We start from the raw sequence: 24,050 nt of genomic DNA, 5'->3' as shown, positions 1-24,050 counted from the left end.
AAGTATAGTTAAAGAATTTGTTTTTATTTCTCAACACGAATATACAATCATCTACGGGCCTCCACCAGATGACTCTTGTTTTCTAATTTCCCAGCACTACGAAACTTTTTCGCCATTGTAGTGAGTGTGTTAATTGAAAGAAGTGTGTGCGCGGAATTTCCTTTCTCCGGGATTCGGCCTCTGAACCTTCTGAATCGCTGCGATTTCAAATAGCTGCCGCTGTAGCTCTAGAGCAAGCAAGCCATCTCGCGCAAGCTCATCGAGGGATCGAAAGTCCCAAGTACCCAATTTCCAACAGCATTTTATGATTAAGCCACTCGTTTCGGGTCAGACGCTGTTGTATGCCGTCCCTAATAGGGGACAGTCGTGTACGACTCCCTTTCCCTAAGGTTGCCCGAATCCCGGTCGGTACTTCGTGGAGGTGGGAATAGTAGTTGTTGGACAGAGGTGAATGACCACATTAGGGTCTTAAGTTACACGTGCCCAGCCGTTTACTGATTTGAAGATGGTAAATTATTTTTAAACTAGCCATCTTTCGGTGGTTCTCTGGACAACCTCATTAGCTCAAATCCACCACGGAGGAGCAACTACAAGATGTGTGGTCGGTCAAGGTTAAAATCAAGCTCTTTATTTATGATGGTTCTGAAATATATTAAATAAAATTGAGCTATCTAACTACGAATAGGCAAGCAAAGCAATATAGCTGCTTTTGAATAAATGCGACGTTTTCTAGCTTCTAACGGGTGACAAATAAAAATTTGGAATTTTTTTCTACTGCTGTCCATAAAAGGTTGATGAACCTAAATAGAAAATGACTTATTTCTTATGAAGATACAGTCATTATGTACCAACAAAAAATATTGAATATTTGAAAAAAGTCTGTTACCAGCCTTCCGACGAAGCTTTCTTATGATGCTAGAACAAGAGCATTATACGGCCTTCCAGTCCACTTTCAAAATGCATTTCTTGATTCTATCAATCAGCTGTTCGCAATTCATTGATCTCCAGTTATTTTTGCACCAAATCTTCAAATGGACGACACTGAGGTAAATTCGTTGGGTTGCGTATTTAGGGTAAAAATGGAGTCGATTGGTTGTTCAGAAACGTTTGTGTTTTTTGGACGTATTGTGATGATATTGAATCTGGCCAAAAAACATACCTTTCATCGGATTTATGTTTCGAAAGAAATGGATCATAATGTTGCTCAAACATTTGTTCTGGATACATTTTTTGTGATAGCCAAAGCTTCTTATTTTGACGCCATTTTGAACAGAACTATGCATGCATAAACAAAACAAAAACTATTGGCATAAAGAAAAGAGAGAGAGAGCTTGTGTCAACGTCGTTTTCATATCACTTTTTTTTTACTTTTCGACCTTCAAAAGGGCATTACTCAAAATGTACCGTACGATGATTTTGAAATCAGGACGTCATAACGAATCGAATAGTGTACTCAGATTCTTTGTTGCATTTTTTTATAATAACGATCTGAGGGAGCACTGTGCGGTATGCATCATCGCTTTTACTTTTTGTCGAACAATATGCTGCTTAGGGCGCTATTAGAATGTATGGGAAAAAATTTACATTCGAATTTCATTTAGCGGTAGTTGAAAAAAGCCTAATGAAAAATTTGAGCTCAATCTGGCTTCGGGGAGTGGAGTTCATAAAATATAGACATCGAAACATTGTTTTTAATGCCAAATGGCTTAGAAATGTTTAAAAAAGTCAAGATCTGGGGTTATCTCAAACATATTTTTGATTTAAAAAAATAAACTTTCCGGTAAACAAAATTTTCGTGCAGGAGCAGTCTCTCATTCCCAACCCCCAGGTTTTTAAAAAAAAACTTTTTTCGGATAACACCAAATCTCTACGTTAAAGGCATTTTTAAGACATTTGGCATAAAAAAATCGATTTTGAATGAACCTTTGCATGTTCATTTGATTCCTCAAATATTTTTCGAGAAGACGAAATTTTTAATCCCCTGTTCCTGAATAGCTATCCCTCTTCGCTTCCCTTTTTCAACATTGGAAATAATTATCAGTTTGTTTTCAAAAATTGTTCAATCTGTTGTGTTGTTTTAAAGCTTTTTATGAATTCTAATCAATGAATCAGGGTCTCAATCTTTTCTCCTACAGGATAAAAGTAAGATCCAAATTAAATAAATCGCCACTTTTTTAGTTTTTTTCGGTCTTTTCTCCCATATGAATCCAGAGTAGCCTAAAACCCCCGGGGAATGGATGTTCTTCTGGAGATTTGTTTCGTTTAGTTTTGTATAATCATGTTATTTAGTAAAATCTTTACTTGAATAGATCATGTTATTTAGTAGAATCTTTACTTGAATACTGTTTTCCTCAAAAAGTGGGATTCGTTTTTTCGTTTATGTTCTATCTCACAGTTCTCATAATTTTGTTAAATAGATTACAATTTATTTATTACACATTTATCCCTCACGCGCGAGATTAGGTAATATCTGATCGCATCGCTTATACCAAGGTAAGTCCCGATCAGGCGGTCATGGACGTTTTACAAGGTTTTGGATAAAAATTGCTATATACGCACAATTTTTCGAACAATCGTGTTGAATGCCTGTAACTCGACGTGACACTAGTGCATGACAACTGTATTCCAATTGTGATGGGTTTGGAATTTCTTGAATAAAGTTAGACCCTTACTTCGTTTCATATGCGTATATGCATTTTTTTCAAGTTCCGTTGCTTTGAATGCATGGAACTTTGTTTGCTTCTATATTCAAAAAGTTACCTTAGGCATTCTAGTCCGTTCAAGCGCCACTGGATTACTGTTATAGTGGGCAATGTATCAAAGATTCAACGCGCTGTTATGATTGTGCCCGGTATGACTAGTTAAATACAATTATAGGATGCTCAACTGTGTTTCAGGGTGGCTTTGTGCTTAGACCAATTTCTAGACGACGATTATTTTGTGACTATTTTGTAATATGTTGTTTCATGGTGGCCGGCTATCCAGAGATTGAAGCAGTATGTATAAAAATTAGCAACACTAGCATAATCCTCTGTCAATGAATACAAAATCGATGATTTGCGTTAACAATTCAACACACGAAAGCACCTCTACAAACATTGCATTTGGCTGCATTGGGAGTCCTCCAAAAGTTGCCATCAGCCTTGGCAGATCGGAGCATTATTAATCAACCGTGCTCGGAGCAGCAGCCTTCTCTAGAGTGCAATCGGATGCCTGACAATATGAATGCAGCTTGTGTCGGCGGCAGCGAAGGGTTATCACTGCCGACGCCGATGATCGATGACGTCGCCAACTTGCTGCACATTTTATTATGATGGCGTGTTACAACCCATAAACATGCATAATGCTAGAGCATGCGATTTTTGCGCGTCTATACACACTCACCCATACATGCTCAAAAGGCGAGGGCACGCGTATTGTTCAATAAAACTCAGTCACTCACTCACGCTATCCGCTCTCGGGGCAGCCAGTTGTTGGTGAGTCTCGCTTGCATTCAAAGTGGGTCAAGTTTTCAAGTCATCATCTGCTCAAGGCAGCCCGCATGAACGCGACCGCTGCTCTGTGCGTTGCACCACCCACCCAGCCCACCTTCCACCGTGTGTTCAGTATTACACAGATCGCACCATCATCGCCACCCCAATCCTGCTCCGGCTCCGGTAAAGGGAGTGTGGGTAGCCTTTCCTGCTCGTCGGAGAAACGTGAAAGTTCAACAACTTTTCCGAAGCTTTACTGCCAGTTTTTCTATTATTTTATTTTCCAGCGGTGGACCCTGTTGAAGGTCCTTATATGCTGCTAACGGAGCAGAGAACAGAGGCAAGGAAGCACGACAGCGAACCAGTTTATCATGTGGTGGCGCGAAAAGCGATCGTGCTATTTTCATCTTATCCGCGTTTATTCGGTGACGTTCGGGTGGCAATCGTGTCCGCCTGCCAGCGTGCTTGTTGCTGTTCATCGGGGGGAGTTCATTTCGGTTCATTCGGAGTCGGGTTTCGGGTTGCCTCTCCGCCTAGCAGCGCCACGCCACATCGTTCGCCACCCGATGGGCAGCTCGAGCCGCTCGCGCTCAGTCAATTTGTGACTTTTGATTCGTGTTGACGTGCGCTGATTGTGATTTTAATTCGGTCGTCCTTTCCGTCGTCGGGTTCTGCGGACAATTTCGCGGGAAACACAATTTAATTAGTGTTTTTTTTCCTGATTTTCATTTCATTTTAAGTTTCTATCGCTTTCGGTTGAATTTCGGTTTCGGGTTTCTTTTATTTTCGTTTCGATTGGCGCGACAATTTGTGTTTCGGTGGTACGGCACAACCACTTCACTGACCTTGGGTTTGCGCGTAGCAGTTTATTTCAGGGGATCCGCTCCCTGGATTTGGACCCCCTGAAGTGTGATTGCGTAGGTTCGACGAACGCAGGAATTCGGTCGGAATTGAAACAGTTTAGTTGCAGCTGCATCGCAATGAGACAAAAAGGATTCACCGAATGGGGTGGGGACAAGGACCCCTGAGTTCATTGACAAATGGTGTGGTCTTTTACCCCAGGCGCGAGGTGTGTGCTGAACGAAAGTGAAAATTTTCCGGATTGTTTCGCTCCATTCCGTTTCAAACTTCAACACACGCGTCGATCGCAGCTAGCGCTGATTTAGAAAGTGATTTTTAGAGCACTCGTTTTCTGCGTAGAAAAAAGAAGCCAAAACGAAGGCCTCAAGGCTGCAGTGTGCGGAATAACACAAGAAGTAACTAAGAAACAAAAAAAAAAAAAAAAGAGAGAGATACAAACCTCGTCAATAGAGATGGAAAGTGATTGAAAATGAATCTGTGAGTTAAACACCAAGTATTGCCTACATTTTCTGACCAACAATAAGAGGATTATTATCACGATATCGAGCTGCACTCAGCGCGGAGTGAGGAGAGAGGTGGGAGAAAATCTCCAAAAATTAAGTTCAGTGCTTGAGTACAAGTGGAATACCGGTGGTAGAAAAAAACAAAAGTGATAAAAAAGCAACAGGAAAACCCCCCACAAAGTGATAAGTGCACATTCAATTGCATCCTCTTTGAATGGAAAATCGCCTGTCGTTGCCGCCAAGGAGAGCAAAAATTATCATCCGATATCGATGATCTTTGGAGAAAAAAATTGAAAGTGTTACACACACGCACACTAGCAATCGTGTGCACATACGCGAAAAGAGATCACGCGTTAGAGATTGTAAAAGTGGATTAAACACATCCGCCGTGGGCAAAAGTGATTGTGTGAAGTGTTAAAGGAGTGTAAAATTAGCGGTAATTTGCCGTCCGAAGGTGAGCGTTTGAAAGCAACAACAACAACAACAACAACAGCCACTATAAAAAAAGTGAGTACAGTGTGAAGACAGTGTGAAAAGTCGTGACATCGAGCAGAAAACAACCGTAACGGTGACATACTTGACAAAGTGCGAAAACTGCGCCCTGAAAGTCGAAGGAACGCGGACACACAGCTCTTGGATTAGCAGTCGAACTCATCTGTTCCGGATCGGCTAGGAGGATATCTACTGTTTGCCGTTGAAGCGGGCGGTGTCATTAGTAGACGACGCCCGTATATACAAACACACTTGTGTGTACCTCTTCGCGCGCCGTGTCACCAATGCTGATTGTCAAGGTGAGGAATTTAATCGCATATTAATCGGTTTCGTGAATACGGGTTTACACGATGATTAGTGTCCTTTCTGTGCAGCGACACGACCGCTTTCCATTGCGGGCCGTGAAATGGTTTAGAATTCATTTAGATTATGTCATCATTTTAAAATTGTTCAGAATGTCCTATCATGTTAATCTTTGCACTGTTACATTAGAGCATAAAAATAACAAAAAGAAAACCAACCCAGAAAACTCTCGTAAAGTCATCACTTCTTCCAAATGATCGATGACAGAAACAATAATAAACTAACTTGTCTTCGCTTAGTTATTCTCACACTGGCACTGAAGGGCACGCATTTTTTTCGCAGGATTTACTCTTTTTTTTTGTGCGGGATTCTGTCTATACGTGCGTGTCGGTGAGTGTTTTGGTGACATTGATTGCTCGGTAAGATTTGTCCGAGCAAACAGAGGAACATGGCGAGTGAAACGCGAAGCGCAAAATGGGAATGAAAACATGTAATTTTTCACGATTTCATGTAATGCGTTAGGTAATCAGCTTCCAGCATAGCATATTTGATCGCCCGTGTGTTGCCCGCGATTGACCAGAATCAGCTTAAATTGCACAAAGAACCGTCAAAATGGTGCCTAGGAGTAGCAAGCCATTCTCAGTGTACAATTCCTGGTGATCTTTCTTTTCACTGGTCAATAACGAAGCTGGCCACGCCCAATGCAGATCAATAGAGGAAGGGATATCGGGAGTGTTAGTTTAATACTTGTTGCTACTAGAGACCGAGGAATCCTCTGCATCATACACAAGTATCAAAGGAAGGAATTAGTGTTAGTGGAAAGGAATTGATCTGGATCCATCGAGGTTGATGGTGCGATCTTTTCTACACGAATTCGCGCACGACATGGTTACTTCTCGATCTCTGGGCAACCGGCCACCAAGAGACGATATAAATAGAACCGCGCCACGATCTAGTTATCTTCGGCAACCTACCAATCGTTAACAGTCTGTATCACACCAAACTTCGCTATTAATGCCGTGAACTTAATTCAAATTTACCTAGAAACGAATGGATTTCGTAAAACACATCAACCGCACGCCGAACGCAAGCTACACAAACTACTGGTACCAGCTCAAATAACCAATAGAGCGCTGTATTAAGATAGTCACACTGAGCGCAGTCAAAATACCGCGCGCGAAACTGAACTGCCTTTTCCGAAAGCAAACAAGAGCGTGCCGACCACTGGTATGACGAAAAACCCAAAACACCCGCTTTATTGAAAAGAAAAAAAAAGGGAACCGGCAAAACAGGAATAGATCTGGCATCCATGCAGGGTTTGTTTACAATACAATATTTATCGAACGAACGAAACATACTCTGAATCGTAACGTGCTAAAAAAGAACCAACGGGCATACAGTCTCCGAAATAATGATTTGGTACATCACGGAAATCACAATACACCGATAATCCTTAGATGAGCAAAGCTCACCAAGGCCGAAGACACGTTTACATCGGAGCATTATATACGACCGCTTTATTCCCTCTCACCGACGCATACGCGAGAGGACACTGTGCTTCGCCCTGATAAACTTTTGTTTTGTATTCAAGTTAAGATACCTACTGAGTATAAAAACTGGCAAAGCTTCATGCACTCATAGCTCAAAAATTTAAAAAAATGCAATATGCATATCGAACAAGACAGAATTCTAAGTTGATTGATAAAATGCCAAAGCAATCGCAATCAAAATTTAGTTGCTATTCCGACCAACAAGATTTTCACATAATTAATAAAAATTGTCTATGTTTTTCAATATTTGTTCAAAAGCTAGAAAAATCATAAAACAAGGGTATAAAACTGGGCCAAATGTTCATAACCGTTCGGTCAGGCCGCGATAAGTTTCTGAATTATATTCTAATTCTACCAGTTCCGTGTTGTGAGCGCCAGCGTGTTTAAAGGTTTAAAGCTCTCACCTATTGGGGCAATTCTGATTATTCAAGCAGAGCTTTAGCGAATGAAACGACTTCACAAAACCACGCTAAGCGATTTTTGCGTTGGAAAAGTTTTTTTTCATGCTCATTTCTTTGGTAGTAAGATTTTAGAAGATTACTGTTTTTTATTTATCTTTCATTCCATCAGGAAAAGTATCCCGCTTTCCACGAGCGGTAATGGCGGACAGTGCAAGCAGCCCATTTTGACGTTTTCTGTAGGTCAGAGAACTTTCAATCGCAGTAGCGGAGTGAAAAACATGAAAATTTTGCAACGTAGCATCCCAAGTAACAAAACTAGTTTTATCAAAGTTTTATAGCGCTGTTTTGGCTGTATTAGGCGCTATAAAACTTTGATAAAACGAAAATTGTTACTAGGGATAGCAACTTTGATAAACAGTTTTGTTTATTTTGATCCACGCATGCACACGACGAAATTTAAATAATAATTGTTGAAATTGCTACGCTACATTACGACGTTGTTATATTTTCTACTCCGTTACTGCGATTGAAAATCCAATGACCTACAGAAAACGTCAAAATGGGCTGCGTGCACTGTCCGCCATTACCACTCGTGGAAAGCTGGATGAGATTATCCACAGTTTTTGCTTTCAACATAATCAAGCAACAAATTTCGCAGCAAAATAATATCGAATGTGGATTATATCCACTGCATTGAAAAAAAAGAAAAACTAGGAAATAAGCAAAATATTAATAGTTAGGGAATTTTGCTGTTCTCTGCGGTTCCATGGGATTTTCATTATAAAATCGTCGTTAAATAGAAGCACGCTGCTACCTGAAGTACAAAAGAATTATATAATTGGGTTCTTGGAACCAGTTTTGCGTTATTGTACAGACTATTGTGGTCTTCTGTACCAATCACTTATTCGCCGGCGTGTTATTTTTCTTCTAGAAACAGTAGAATCATTGAATCTTTTATGTGTTCTGAATCTGAACAAATTTTCGGATATTAAATTCTATTTTGAAAACTTCAAAGTCCTGGTGATACAATACGACAAACATGCAGAAAATGCATCTGTTATATCGAAAAACAAAATGAAATCTGAAATGAAAAACTAAATGAAATCTTCCAGAGATATTTTCAAGACAATTGCGAAAATTGACATTTGCAGTCAAAACGTAAAGTTTACCCAGAGTAAATTTTTTCGAGTTTGGAACTCTATTTTCAACAACTCGTCCATTGATAATATTTCAGTAAAAGGCAAGAATTTTAAACTGCATTTTTTCAAAAATTTCCTGCTAAACCATTATCTATTCAAAAATAACGCTGGAGTCAAAATTGTTCAAATTCCGAAAAAGTCATGTATCCTATAGGCGAAAATAAACACAAAATCTTATCAGAACTATAAATATTCGTTTCTAGCAATTTCAGAACGGTTTACAATGGAAGTGTTCTTTTGTATCAATTTGCATTTATCTCTGCAAAGTTGCGAAGTTTTACTAAACAGTGTGTTGTTATTTTTACCTTAATTCAGATTTCCGCATTTCATTATTTTTGATAACTTACAGTAGGTTACACTTACAAAAAACCCACAGCTCGATACTTCGTGCTATTTTTTTGCGTTAATGAGATTGATCCACAGGTCCAGCTCTACTGTTTGTCATCATGAAACGAGGTTTATGGCATGTTAAGGCATATGAAACTGGGAAAATGATATAATTTGAAAAAGGTGTGGCCCCTTACAACATGGGTTTGACTGGTATTAACTCTGTGTTCTTCAATTTAGTGATGGTGTACTTCAATTGAATGAATCTGCAAGATATTGAAAATACGGTTTCACAAAATTCATTTATGCATTCAACTGAGGGGCTAATGCGGTCTCGATCAACTAGATTAGTTGAGAGAATTCGTTATCGATATTGTTTTCGGCACATTTTGCATGTTGTAGGATAAGTATAACGATACACCGTGCCCAAGTGGTGTGTCTACAAAATTTCCAGTTCGAAAAGATCCTCGACCTGGACCGTTGGAAGGACGTGTTTTACACTTTAAATTTCATTACATTTACACTATTCATACCTACTTTTAGTGCAGTATTATTTCGGTCTCTCTTATCCTCATATAAAACCAAAAAGCGAAAAGACTGTATGTGCTCTCTCAGTTATATCGTCGAAAGAATTCTCTGTCCTTTCCGATAATAAGATAACAATGGTGACGTTTCATAATAATCAAGCCCGGGTACCCACTCAAATGAAATGCTTCTAACATTTTCGTTTGACCGATTTTGGATTTTAGCCGGTCAAAAGATTGGGAAATTTATCTATTTTTAGTATGCGGGACCTAAAGAGCCATTGGTCGACATATGCTTCCCGTTAATCCGGACGCAATGGGCGTCTTTTTCTATGCAGTACTGCTGCTTTCTTTTACCACGATTTTGTCAGCCTGCGTTGAATTGTCTTCGGACGGCTCGGTTACTAGATCTTCTGTGAGTGAATATTGTGGCGATTGGTGACCTGCATGATAGAGTGTGCAGCCATAAAATTGTTGTTTCAAGATGAACTAAGTACAAGCAAGGATTTTTTTAAAATACCCGAACGTCGCACAGTGGTACGAGAGCTCAAAAACGTGAACTTAATTCATTTGCTCTCCAAATAATGGTTTTATTGATATACTATCTTCCGTAGATATTTTGTATATAAAAAGGCTCAAATCATAACAAAATATTTTAGTTCGAAACTCAACCGCTAGTGGCGCTGCAAAATCTAACTTTTTAGCCTTACACTTTTGAGAAATGGTGTCTTCAGCAAAGTTATAGATAAAGTTATTACAAAAAACTTTGTCGAAGACACTTTTCTTCTAACTCTTCTTGTTTTGGATATATAACGTTCCTTATTAGACTTGTCTTTCAAATTAGTTTTTCTTGAATACACAAAAAACTGTAACATTTAGAAGGTAATAATGTTCAACATATATTCGTATATCATTAAAACACACAACTTTGTAGAAGACACGAAATAGATAGTTTTCACACAAATCGAGTTATTGCCAAAGAATATTGAAAAAGCATCATATTTTGTACACACCAAGAGCACAAAATAGCAAAAACTAGCAGACGAAACCCGCAATACACGTCAAAGCGTTGGCCAGGTTACTGACCACTGCATACCTTTTCCAAATTAAAAATTTTGTATCATCTATTGCATTTTTCTAATAATTAAATTATATTTTTATGTAATAATTTTGCTAAAATAAATGTATAAAGAAATAAAGTTGAAAAATCATCCCCATCAGAATTAGCATTATCCTCCTAATTAACATCTAGCCTGTATTTTGTATCACCGCAGAGCTCATTAGGTGGCTTGTCTCGCAAACTGCTTATGAGTGGATCTGTTGATACCAGAAAACGGTGTAGTAAACCAACATTTAAAGCTGTTCTAGAAAACTTTTTGTTGTAGTCTAATCTGTATCTATGAAGGTAATTATTATTTTTCGTTCTCAAATATTTCAGCAAGTTTACCATATCTCTTGATGACTTTGTCCCGGCTTTCTTGTGCCTTCTCGGATAGCCAATAGGCCATTAGGGACTAGGAAATGCCTACTAAATTTACAGTACTAAAAAAAGATCGATACAGTGAGATCGATTCTTTGCGTGAATTTGTCCAATGCTATTACTAGTTAAAGTTATGACATATTCGCCGTGCAATTGCTCTATGAACTGTCTTTCTGAATTTCATATCAGGCAATAAAGATACTAAAAGGGACAAACGATCAAAGTGATTTCGTAGAGTGATTATGATAATATTTCATTCCATGCAGGTTTCGTCTGCTAGTTTTTGCTTTTTTGTGTTCTTGGTGTGTACAAAAAATGATGCTTTTTTAACATTTTTTGGCAATAACTTAGTTTGTGTGGAAGCTATCTATTTTGCGTCTTCTACAAAGTTGTGTGTTTTAATGATATACGAATATATGTTGAACATTGATGATACAGTTTTTTGTATATTCGAGAAAAACTAATTTTAAAGACAAGTCTAATAAGAAACGTTAAAACAAGAAGAGTTAGAAGAAAAGTGTCTTCGACAAAGTTTTTTGTAATAGCTTTATCTATAACTTTGCTGAAGACACCATTTCTCTAAAGTGTAAGGCTAAAAAGTTAGATTTTGCAGCGCCACTAGTGGTTGAGTTTCGAACTAAAATTTTTTGACATGATTTGAGATTTTTTATATACTAAATATCTACGGAAGATAGTATATCAATAAAACTATTATTTGGAGAGCAAATGGGGTTCACGTTTTTGAGCTCTCGTACCACTGTGCGTCGGCTTGGTATTGCATTTGGTATGTATTTGAATCGCAGACATATTTTTGAGCTTTTACGGTTGGCAAAAGAATATTTAGCGATTGCCAACACCAAAATAAGGCTTCTGCGAAACTACCGCGAGTTTGCAATACTTTATGCTACTCGCGAAATTTCATCTATTTTTTTTTTTTTGCCGCGAACGCGAGTGTCTGTAATCATGACATTCTACGAAACTAAAAAAAACCGGGGCTCTATCGTGTTTTATAGATGGTAACCCTGGTCGTACCCGACTGGCAGATCTGTATGTGCTAGTATTGGGTCCAATGATTCCTTCTAGAGTGCCGCAAGGAAGCAATCTTGTCCCACTTTTGTTTTCACTCTTCATCAGCAACGTCGCTGCTATATTACGGCTCCTTTTTGTGGACGATGTGAAAATCTTCATGATGAAGATGAACAAAACCAAGCGTCATTTGATGTTTAAACTGATTTTGAACATTAGGGAATATAGGAATGATCATAAAACTCAAACTAGTAAAAAATGAATGATTTTATCTTTTTAATCATTGCTGTGAATTTTAGTGCCCCTAGCCACCAACATTTTTTCAGAGACTTCAATGAGTTTTCTCGTAAACAAACTAACGTTGAAGCGACGAACCGAACGAGCGAGCCATTAACATGTGACACTTTGGCGTCAGTTGATGCGTTTTGACAATGGCTAGAGGCACCAAATTCCACAGTAATGCTTAACAAGCACCTTTCAGGGCAACTATTTTAAGCCTAAGGGCAGCATTTTTTTTTTCGCTTTCGTCGACCAGTGTAATTTAATTTCTTTCGAAATTCAATTCAATTTTATGTATGTTAACTTTACATTTTGACTGCACATATAATGTAATTCAAATCAGAAATGCTTTTATTCACATATCTTCCAGTTGAGCCGCTTTCGAGATAATTTAGAAAAATATTCCTTTTTATTTTTTCTTATACACTAAAGTCGCCTTTTACCCGGGGGATACATGCCGCGTAAAAAAAACCGCGTAAATTCCGGAATCCGCGTAAAAAAAGCCGCGTAAAAAACCTGCGTAAAAAGCGACCTTAGTGTATTACATTCTTTTTCGACACGTTTTTCGTTTTGCACTACCATGTACCAAAGCATTTTAAAAAGTAGAATTTAATGGTACACTAACATGTTCAAATACTTCCTCACAAAATATAAAAATATCAACTACTGAATCAATTGAATGATATTTGATTTACCAGACCAGATAAAAATACAATCGAAATAGTGTCTTGAAGAGCTTAACCTTCTAGTGCCCATTTTAGATGGGCTTCGAAAAAATCACTATGAATCCTTGATAACATTTTTCAAGTATTGATTGAAGCTTTTTAGAGGTGTAACTGAAGGCCGTCCAAAAGCGGCACTGGGCACTAGCATTGGGGTTAATCAACACAACTGTTCATCGTCATGTTCCTGAAGTTATTCCAGAAGTGATTGAGTTATAAAAAAGTATCTGAAGAAATTTCTGGAAATTAAACTCCATTTTGAAACTTTGAAGGTTATGGTGGTACAACACGAGAAATAAGTAAACAGAGTGTATGAAATATGAAAACAATGGAAAATAAAAAACTTTTCTTAAAATATCTCTAAAACGGTAGCAGTTAATTAAAAGCATTTCTTATTTAAATTACATTAGAAATCATCCTTCAAGTCAAATTGTGTTGTTTACCTACCGTAAATATCAAGTTCGGAAATGTACAAAATTTGTTCTTGTAGGAAATTTAACAAAATCTAGTTATTAATGTGACTCGCCCAATAATCCAACGTTGCAGGGTAGATAACGTCGTGGGTTGTCGTTACAAAGAAAGTATATAATAAACTGTTGAGCTAATCAAGACTTAGAATAGCTTTTTTGGAAACAAATACGAAAACAATAATGAAAATCTTTAGATTTATTTTCAATTTGTATATTATTCTTGGGAACACTCAATAACTAGAAGCACTTATACCAATTCCTTCCCTAACAATACGAGGGCGCTTTCTCACAAATTGAAAACAGAAATGAAGTGATCAAGGCGACATCCATAAATTACGTAACGCAAAGAAAACCCAAATTTTGGACCCCCACCTCCTATATGTAACTAAACATAACGCCAACACCAACCCACACAAAAATTAAATAACGCTGTAAAAGAATTTGGCTTATAAAAACGCTCGTTTTGGGGAAGTCTCTACAGAGATTTTTTGTTATGTAACGCTGATCTTGCCTCCCCCCAACTCCTATGTACCAAATCGAAATGCTCAAGGATACCCCTCTCTTCCCTATGGACGTTACGTAATTCATGGATGCTACTCAAATGACTATGACCCGTTTTACGGCACCAATAATTCTAAGACAGTGAAAAGTGAAACCAAAAAAAAGAAAAGAATTACACAGGTTTTGCTCAAACCTGCTGAAACTGGAAAAAATGCAGAAAGTGCAGAAAACTTTTTCAGAGACTTAAATGAGTTTTTTTACAAGCCACGGTAGAAGTGGCAAACCCGGCGAGCAATTACCCTACCTGTAATATTATTAGGGTAACTATTCTGAGCTTTAGGACAACATTTATTTCGCTTTTGTCAACCAGTGTTATATATAATACTAGCTGACCCGGCAAACTTCGTCCCGCCTATTCTAGTGTTTAATTTTATAATTTTACACATTTCAAATTCATTGATTCCTTGCGATTTGTTTATATCATTTGAAATGATTGGTTTATTGGAATTACAACATTCTCGACTTTTGGCTTTTGTACATCACCTCTATTCCGAAAATATATTGGGTGCAATTCAGTTATTTTCGCTGTTCTCGAGAAACTGAAAATGGTCATCTTTGAATTTAAAATGGTGTCTAGGGTCAATGCTTGGCTTCGTAACATCATTTCGATTACGGACTTATCCATACGTAGTAGTATTCGGTTATTTTCGGCAGTTTCCCAGAAGTTGCCATTTTACAATTCAAACTGGTGTCTGAGGTCAATTTTTAGCTCCTTGCATCATTCTGGATCCGGTGATACTCATATTGGGTGGTATTTGGTCACTTCAGGCTATTTTTCAGAAACCGTAAGTCGCCATCTTGGATTTTAAAAAGGCATTTGGAGACAATTTCTAGCCCCTGAGCCTCAATCTGGTTTAAGAAACACCCATATTGGGTGTTATTTGGTCATTTTCGGCTGTTTTTCAGAAACCGGAAGTCGCCATCTTGGATTTCAAAATGGCATAAGGAGACAGTTTTTGGCCTCTGAGCGTCATTCTGGTTAAAGAAACACTCACTCATATTACAATTCAAAATGTCTGAGGTCGATTTGTAGCTTCAGTGCATCATAACAACTCCGAAAATACCCATATTGGGTGATATCTGGTCATTTGCCGCTGTTTTTCTGGAACCGGAAGTCGCCATCTTGGATTTCGAATTGGTAGGAGAAGGGTGTTGAAGGGTGTTGAAGGGTGTTGAAACATTACGGACATGTTTGTTGCACCTAAAAACATTCACTTGCCAAATTTGGTTCCATTTAGTTGGTTAGCTCTCGTGATAAGCAGAAATTTGTGTTTCATTTGTATGGAACCCCTCCCTTCCAGAAGAGGGAGGGGTCTCAAACCATCATAAGAACCTTTCTCGGCCCCTGAAACCTCTACATTCAAATTTTCACGTCGATCGGTTCGGTAGTTTCCGAGCCTGTATAAATCAGAAGATTAAAAACTTCTTCTAGCGGCACTAACGAATGTTGTTTAAGAATCAAACCATCAAGCCAACCTTGCAAACCAAACCTTCCCAGATTTCAAGTTACGGTCAAAATACCGTTTTTGGAAAGAGAAAATGTGAAGCTTTAAAATATACCTATATCCAGTCCAGGCCCAGATTTAAGGGGGCAACGGAGGCAAATGCTCCGCCCGAGACCTGGTCCAGACTTACCAAACGTTAAGACAGAGTGAAGACCTTTTTTTGCTCGTCACCAGCGTAAAGTCGTTTCATAATTTGAAATTTTCTTACCTTTAAGGAAATAGGGCCCCACGAAAATATTTGCTCCGAGCCCCCAGCACCTATTCAGGTTTATACTAACTTCGCCAAAGTAAGTTACTAACTTGTTGAGTTATTTGAAATCAAGTATATTTTTTATACTATTTCACGCAATCTTTTAAACCTAACGTAAAATTAGCCACTTACTGTTGTAGGAAAATACAATAGCACTTCGATACTATGAATAAAACAAAAGTCATTCTATGAAAATTGGCTACAATCGAAAAAAAACTAAAGTCCTAGGGTAGATGAGTCAGTTATGGCAAGTATACCAGTTATGGCTATATTACATAAGCGCAATGGTGCCTGTTATGGCAATACTTTATGTAAATTCCATGGACCATAACTGGTTCATGCCATAATTGGTACTTTTTTTAGGTATTGCCATAACTGGTACTCATCCCCTAAATATACTTTCCAACTTCTAGAGCATTTATAGCACATCTTTTTTTTAATGTTGTAAGATAAAAGGTTTAGGAATAATATTTATTTTTTTTTTTTTAAAGATGAATATTTGAGAAAGCTCCGTAATCGGTTTTCCGATGAAGCCTTTCCATGATGCCGGAACACTTCTTATTGCCCTTGAACCATGATTCAGATAAGAAGAATGAAGTATTTTCTGTCCATTACTTGGACCGGTCTTCCACTAATTTTCTGACGAATTATTGTTGAGGGATTTATAGACAGTAGGAACCGTAAGATTTTAGCTATTAGAATGGTTTATAGTAAACCTTTTGCCAAGTTTTTTGCAGTTTTCATTCAGAATTTTACAATGCGCTCGCGCAATGTTTCTTGCTTTGACGCCATTTTAATCAGAACTAAGGATGCATAACCGAAGCCAACAAATACTGGCTTAAAGAGGAGAGAGAACTTACATATAAATAATCTTATTTCTCTTTGAGTGTGTGTTTGTTCTTGAGTCGGGGAACCTGAAAAATCCTAAATTTTAGTTGTCACCCGTTATAAGATGCGCAGTTTTTGTTTTATAAACAATGCCGCCTAATTTTGAAAAAATATGCATCCACTTAGAAAATGACTCCGCATCGACCAATCTCTCCAATTCTGCGTCGTCGAACGCCTTCCAACATCGAAAATTAATATTACCGTCCTCAAAACTACGGAACCAATCACAAAATATAAGCGAGTATACAACAAAATGTAATGATCTTTATTGTAAGAATGATTTTAGGAAATGATACAGTTGAACTTGATGAAAGAATAGAAGACGAACTAGAGAAGAATATGCGCTATTCTGCTCAAAGAATTTCGTCAATTGAAGCTAATTTACCGGATAACAGTCTCCTAATGATACGAAACAAAAATTAAATAGTTTTAAAGTTTTACCCACGAAAAAATTGTTTGCAGTCGTTCGAAATTCCACTGTATTGAAGAATTTTGGTCATTGGTCGTATATTTGATTGAGCAAGTGGTCCGTCCATCTTGGTTTATGGTCGTCGAATACAATTTTAAGCATAAACATCAATTGAACGAATCATTGCATGCTTTGTAATAAAAAAAAAGTAATAAAAACTATTAAGTACTGTTCTAAAATTAATAGTAAAATCTTTTGTGGGCTTATTTGATCTGAAGAGGTTATTTCATGTAAAGAAAACCAAACCAAAAGCGGTTTAAAAGAAAGATTTAGCTTTTTGTGAAGTTAAACAAAACAAAACAGTCAAGTTCTGTGAAAAAAGGTATAACAATTGAAACTGTTTTGCTTTTTTTATTCGTATTCATTTACTACAGATTTTAATTATTAGGGATTTATATTTACTTGAGCTATCACAAGAAGTCATGTTCCTGTGTGTTGTTGCTCTAGAAAAACAAAACCTCAAGAGTTGTTGCAGCATTTTCGCAGGCAGTCATTAAATTTAACCAGGGTGATGATAATATCACGTTGATTGTACGTGACTCATGCTAACAGCTATGACGTATTTTTTTTTTTAAATTCAACCTCAACTGCAAAACAAACCGACTTCACTATGAGCTCTTATGGAACAGAAAAGTCTTGTAGGGGCTAAAGCTTTCACAGATTTCAAATTTCAATAGAATCTGAGTGGAGCAGCTCGAGGGCGCGTTCTCCTATGGTGTGGCAATTTCCGATAGGATTTCAAAAACAATCAGTCTTTGTGATTGTATACTTATTACAATCACCATCATCGCAGGCCAAAGTTGAACTGAAATAGCATCACCCTTGAATAGCAGTAATTTATCAACATTATAGCCGCCGGCATCAATGCTGTTCTCAGACCACCAGCAGACCGCGACGGATGCGTCATGACTTCAATGGCGGCCGTTATGTTGTTTTGCGTTCGATTACAGTTTAAAAGTCAGTTTCATTTCCCGCATTTAACGAATTAAGTTGTAAGTACTACCAGAAACTTCCTTCGAGTTTGTGGTTCACACCTGACTTACGATGACCACCAAAAAACAATGAACAACTCGTAGAAGGTGAGTGGAAAATCCAAGACCTCAGTCATCGGATCGGATGGTACTCTTTTGGAGCCTTGAAAAGCTTTTCTCACCGGTTTCGGCCGGTAGCGAACGCGGACAGTGTGGCTCTGAAATTATCGGTTCGTCCGCTGTGCGGTACGAGTTTTAATTTGAAAATTATAAAATCTTGAAGGTTTATTACCAATTCAACTAGCCTCCAAGGTGCACCACGTGCTGACCGACACCCACCACAGCCAGGGTCGGGGGTTACGCAGTTTCTTCGGGGCCGCTGCTGTCGTGGTTCGCTAAGTTGTTGAACATATTTGCCTTTCTAGAACGTGGTGGATGCTTATTTCACCTGCCGAAACTGAATGTGCTATATTCGTACGTGAAACATTTGTGTAAACGTACAAATCTTATCTCTGTCGCTCGAGGTCAAACTGAACGCAACTGTTCCAACAGCCCCGTCTGCAGGCAAAAGGGGATTTCTCTTCTAGTAGTAGTTTTTTTCAACAATCTAAAATTGTTTTGTGCAGTTCGGCATGCATTTATAATAATGTTTTGCAACGCAGAAGTTCCACTGTTTGTGATACCTGCAATTTATCCCACGTTAATGAATTTCACGTGGAAGCCGTTTTGTTTGTTTAAAACTGCCAAAAACTCGGAACGTGCTTAAAATTCAATCATTCTTTGAGCGTGTCTATCGCTGGACGTGACTTACAGCGCCGACCTGGTTGCAATTCAAACCTGCCAACCGAAACAAAACTTGCATAATTGCTACTACTTTAGTACCGCTCGTGTTCCGGGAAGTTCGAATGCTACCAGCGTTTAAAATGTATTTCTCCCACCGGCTCGCCACGAAATTCCACACGGAACTATTTTATCGTAAATAAGCTGTCGAGGCTGTTCTAGCTGGTGCCATTTTAGAATTTTTATTCAATGGATCGTGGATTGCTCGTGCAGTATTCGTTAGTATCATACTACTAGCGTAGTAAATCAGAGTACTCAAAACTATTCATGTCTGGCATAGCCGCCGTCGGTCGGCTGGGCGTATCCTGTGCTGGTGTGTTTATATCGTCCAGTCACGTTTTGCAAGCTTGCGAAAAGTAGTAAAAGTCATATCATTCCCCAAGTGTACTCTAAACAAATCTAATCATCAATTCCGCTGCACTGGTTTTACGCTCGCCGTGTTTTCTTTTGTGAGTCTCGCTTGTCTGTAAGACCACTACGCTATAAAAACAACGTGACATGTGCGAAACCAAAATAACGAACCTCGTCTGGTGCCCGCTGCCCGGGTCTCCTTCCCACGAAACCCAACAGGTCCAAATGAAAGTGTCCATATGAAATGTGCATTTCGCGCACGAACCTACGACCCCTGGATGATGTTTATGTTTGCGGCTCATGTTAGCGACAGGTTTTTTGCTCGGTAATATTACACTGTTTAGTTAAACTTTCTTACGTCTAGAAAGTCTACAACTTAGGACAGTTGGACAGTGCTCACAATGTCTTGAGGTTTGATTATAAAAAAATAAATTTTTATTCATGCTCTTTTGGAAATTATTCAGGCCTTTTTTGGTATTTAACATACTTTAACTTTTTTCTTACAGATCACTTGTGTGCCTTTTCGCCTAATACTCAGCGAAATTGTACCTTAATAGGAAGTAATTATAAGTTCTTACTACTCACGAATCATCCCACTCTGGCCGTATGATGATAAATAGTGAGTCTTAGTTACTAATGTTTGTTTCGTGATCGCGAGCTCATTTCTAGTACCCCGAAAAAAAAAATCCCCGCGATCAGCCAAAATGCATGAGCTATTAATCGAATCGAACCACAGCCAAATCGCCATTAATTTGTTACCTTGTGCAAAAGCTTCTTTTTCTTATTTTGTCTCGTTGTGTCCTGCTATCTCTTTCTCTCTCTCCGCCCGTTGAATGTTGGCGCTGATTCGCACAAGGATACCACTTGACCTTAGTGGGCTATAGCTATAGCTTGTTCGTTTGTTGAATGAAAATCCTACCTCCACCGCGCTCCACCGTCGCCGTCGCCTGTCATGCAATCGCGCACAACGCGAAGTTCGATCGAGCTGCTCTAGCTATTGAACGGCGAACCGAACGCATCTAACTTATGTGATGTTCGATTCGGACGCACACACAAACTCACACGGCACTCACGGCAGTCTATCCACGAACGCACACGTCACGCTCAATTAAAACTGTCAATATAGTTACGACGAGAGTCGGTAGCGGCCGAAACGATCGCTCCCACTGGCACTGCATTGGCAAATTTGGCGGTCATAGTGCAAGGATGCTGCACAGACGCGCGGCTCGCGCTTTGCTTGTTTGTATAGTGTTGGCGAACCGGTTTTTGGTGTGTTCGTGACCCACGCTCGAGGGGTTTGTCAAGTTCAGCCACAAGTCGCCGTTTGGCGGTGGTCACGAGGGAATTTTAAACGATCACTTCCTTGCGTGAGCCTGGTGAGTTTTTTGCTTCGTATCGAGCAACTTTGTATGAGCTTAGAAGGCTAGCTTAGTGGCTTAGAGTTCACTGCGAATAGCAATGGCATCGATGAAATTGAAGTTCCTCGCAAAAATAGAATAACTTCCGTTGTATTTCATGCGAAATTGTTTTCTTTGACATTTATTGATAAGTATTCATTTTAAATCTAATAATTTTAGAAAACCAAGCCGCAGCGTTGGTATATGATTCTGTACACAAGTATGTAATAAGTTTAACACAAGGATAATTTGAGGATGAACTGAACTTCAGAATCGGCACTAGACTTTGGTGTGTTCATGTATTGTTCAAAAGAAAAATCTTTATCATTAAACTTTGCTCGAAACTACAACCAGAAATGTTATTCTAAAATTGTAACCACATCTATAACTGGAAACGTAACCTCATTCATAATCAAATTCTTGACTTCAAACTCATTATTAATCATAACCAGGGATGTCACCGTTTAGATTGAATTTAGAATTTTATAAATCTTTTCATCTGCATGGCTGTAAATTCCTATAAAATCTTACCGTCAACCCCCTCCACAACTCCACTATCCTTCGCAACAATCGCAACTTGAACTAAAATACAACCTGAACCTAAGCATCAGCCCAAATATAAATCTACAGGAAAATGACTAAACTCACGAATGGAAGTTAATTTAAACTAATTTGTGGCAGATGTTTATTCCTATGCTAGTTTTAGTTTTAGATTTAATTTAAAAAAAAAAATTGCTCGTAGTTCAAAAGATATTTTAGATGGTTTGTTGATCAGTGCGTCTTGAACTGTCCTACAGATCAGACGTTTTTTCGGTTGCTTGTGGACTGGTCTTTGACTGCCTATAGCTTCAAAGTTTGTGTTTTGTCAGTGTGTCTTTTAAAGACTACCTGAAAGTTATTTCCCATCAGTCTTTCTCAAGACTACCTACTTTTAAATTTAACATTTGTTTTAACTTTTTTCGTATCACCTGAAATGGCTGGACGGAAAAAGAAACCTCGCATCGCTGCGGGGAGGAAAAGGGAGGCATCTCTTTCTGACACATCGAGTGTCTGTAGTGACAATCCTTTTGATATTTTGCCTGAGCAAGAAGCTGGTGAAATGGAAGTTACCAATAATTAAACTATACAAAATATAAAATCTTTAAAAAAGGAGAAAGTTCCACCTATTGTGGTAACTATTTCTTCTGAATTTAATATATTCAAAAAGGAACTTTCAACGTTTGTTTCTGACGTTAAAGTTACCTATCAAATTGGGCGTAGAGGTGAATGCCGCTTATTAGCCGACTCAGTAAAGGGTCGTGATCGTCTTGTTCAGTATTTAACTGACAAGATGTACAAATTTTTTACATATGACACCAAGAACGCCAAGCCGTTCAAGGTTGTCTTGAAAGGTCTCACCAACGATCAAACCGTTGATGAGATCAAACTTACTTTAACAGAATTACTTGGCATAGCCCCTACCCAAGTAATTCTAATGAAACAAAAATCACGAGGCGAAAACAGTCAGAGAACTGGAATTTCCCTTGTTAATTATTTAATTCATTTTAACCGCAATGAGGTTAACAACTTAAAATTTTTTGAAAAAGCACATGCATTGTATAATGTGCGTGTAAAGTGGGAAATTTATAGGAAGTATGGCGGAGGTGAAAAGCATATCACCCAATGCCGTACTTGCCAACGTTATGGCCATGGTTCCAAATTCTGTAACATGGACCAAAAATGTCTTAATTGTGGAGACTCTTCTCACAAAAAGGACACATGTCCTGTGAAAGAGAGTAAAAATTTTCGCTGTGCGAATTGTAACGGCAACCATATGTCAAATTTTTATCAATGCCCAGTCCGATTAGCAATTGTTAAGGCAAGGCAAGGTAAACAAAATTCAATTTCTCAATTAAAACCAACTTCAAAACAAAATTCTCCAAGCGTACCAGTGACGCATAGTTTACCTACTCCTTTGCATACCCGTTTAACTTATGCACAGGTTACAGGTAGTTCGAACATTATACCGCCTAGTGTTGGTAGTTCGAAAATGACCGTTAATATGGGTAAGCAAAACACGCTAGAAAATAATTGTACACCTATTACTCCAGCTAATATTGCTGCCGAAAATATTTTTTCTAATGTCAACTGCCTGGGGCCTATTACGGCAGGTAAACTTTCTTTTTTGCAACAGGCAATGTTCGATCTTATGAACGCCATGTTGCAGGCAAAATCAATGTTTGAAGCCATTCAAATTCTAATTTAAAATTTAGCAATGATTTTAAATAAAACAATTAAAATATTAAATTGGAATGCTCGCTCATTGAAGGCCAATGAGAATGAGCTTTTTAATTTTTTAACAGTAAATAATGTGCATATTGCAATTATTACTGAAACATTTTTGAAACCTAACATAAAATTAAAATATGATCCCAATTACGTGGTTCATAGATATGATAGGATTCAGGGTTCCGGCGGTGGAGTTGCAATTGTTATTCATCGCCGAATCAAACATCGTGCTCTTCCCCATCTTGAGACGAAAGTTATTGAAACTTTGGGAATTGAAGTTCAAACTGAACTTGGGATTTTATTTATTGCCGCAGCATATTTACCATTTCAATGCACACGCGAGCACAAAAATTATTTTAAAGGTGATTTACAAAAACTCACCAGAAATCGTTCGAAATTTTTCATAATCGGCGATTTTAACGCTAAACATCGTTCATGGAATAATTCTCAAAGTAATTCCAATGGCAAAATTTTATTCAATGATTGTTCTTCAGGCTACTATTCTATTTTGTCTCCGAATAGTCCTACATGCTTTTCTTCTGTAAGAAACCCTTCAACAATTGATTTGGTGCTAACAGATCAAAGTCATGTATGTAGTGATTTGATCACACATGCTGACTTTGATTCTGACCATCTTCCAATAACTTTTTCTTTATCACATGAATCAGTTTTAAACCCAGTTTTAAGCTCTGTTTTTAATTATAACAAGGCTAATTGGGAAAGATACAAAACTCATATTGAGAGAAATTTCAATAATGAGCTTGATTTGCAAAACGAAGTGAATATTGATTCCGCTTTGGAAGCATTAAAATGTGCAATTGTTGATGCCAGGAATTATTCTGTTCCAAAGGCTCAAGTGAAATTTGATTCATCAATAATTGACGAAAATCTTCAACTTCTAATTCGTTTGAAAAATGTCCGCAGACGTCAATATCAACGT

General features: G+C 38.1%; 1 protein-coding gene across 1 annotated transcript in view; it reads left to right on the top strand.

Annotated features, from left to right (window-relative positions):
• The first annotated feature begins 4,084 nt into the window (after window positions 1–4,084).
• LOC129720961 (ecdysone-induced protein 74EF-like) overlaps window positions 4,085–24,050 on the top strand; it is a 307,590-nt gene continuing 287,624 nt past the window's right edge. The window contains exon 1 of the mRNA XM_055672930.1: window positions 4,085–5,628. The gene's annotated coding sequence lies outside the window, so the exon portion shown is untranslated. The remainder of the gene's footprint in view (window positions 5,629–24,050) is intronic.

The sequence above is a fragment of the Wyeomyia smithii genome, chromosome 2 (assembly GCF_029784165.1).
Source record: "Wyeomyia smithii strain HCP4-BCI-WySm-NY-G18 chromosome 2, ASM2978416v1, whole genome shotgun sequence".
Taxonomy (NCBI): Eukaryota; Metazoa; Arthropoda; class Insecta; order Diptera; family Culicidae; genus Wyeomyia; species Wyeomyia smithii.
This window is presented reverse-complemented; position numbering and strand designations above follow the sequence as displayed.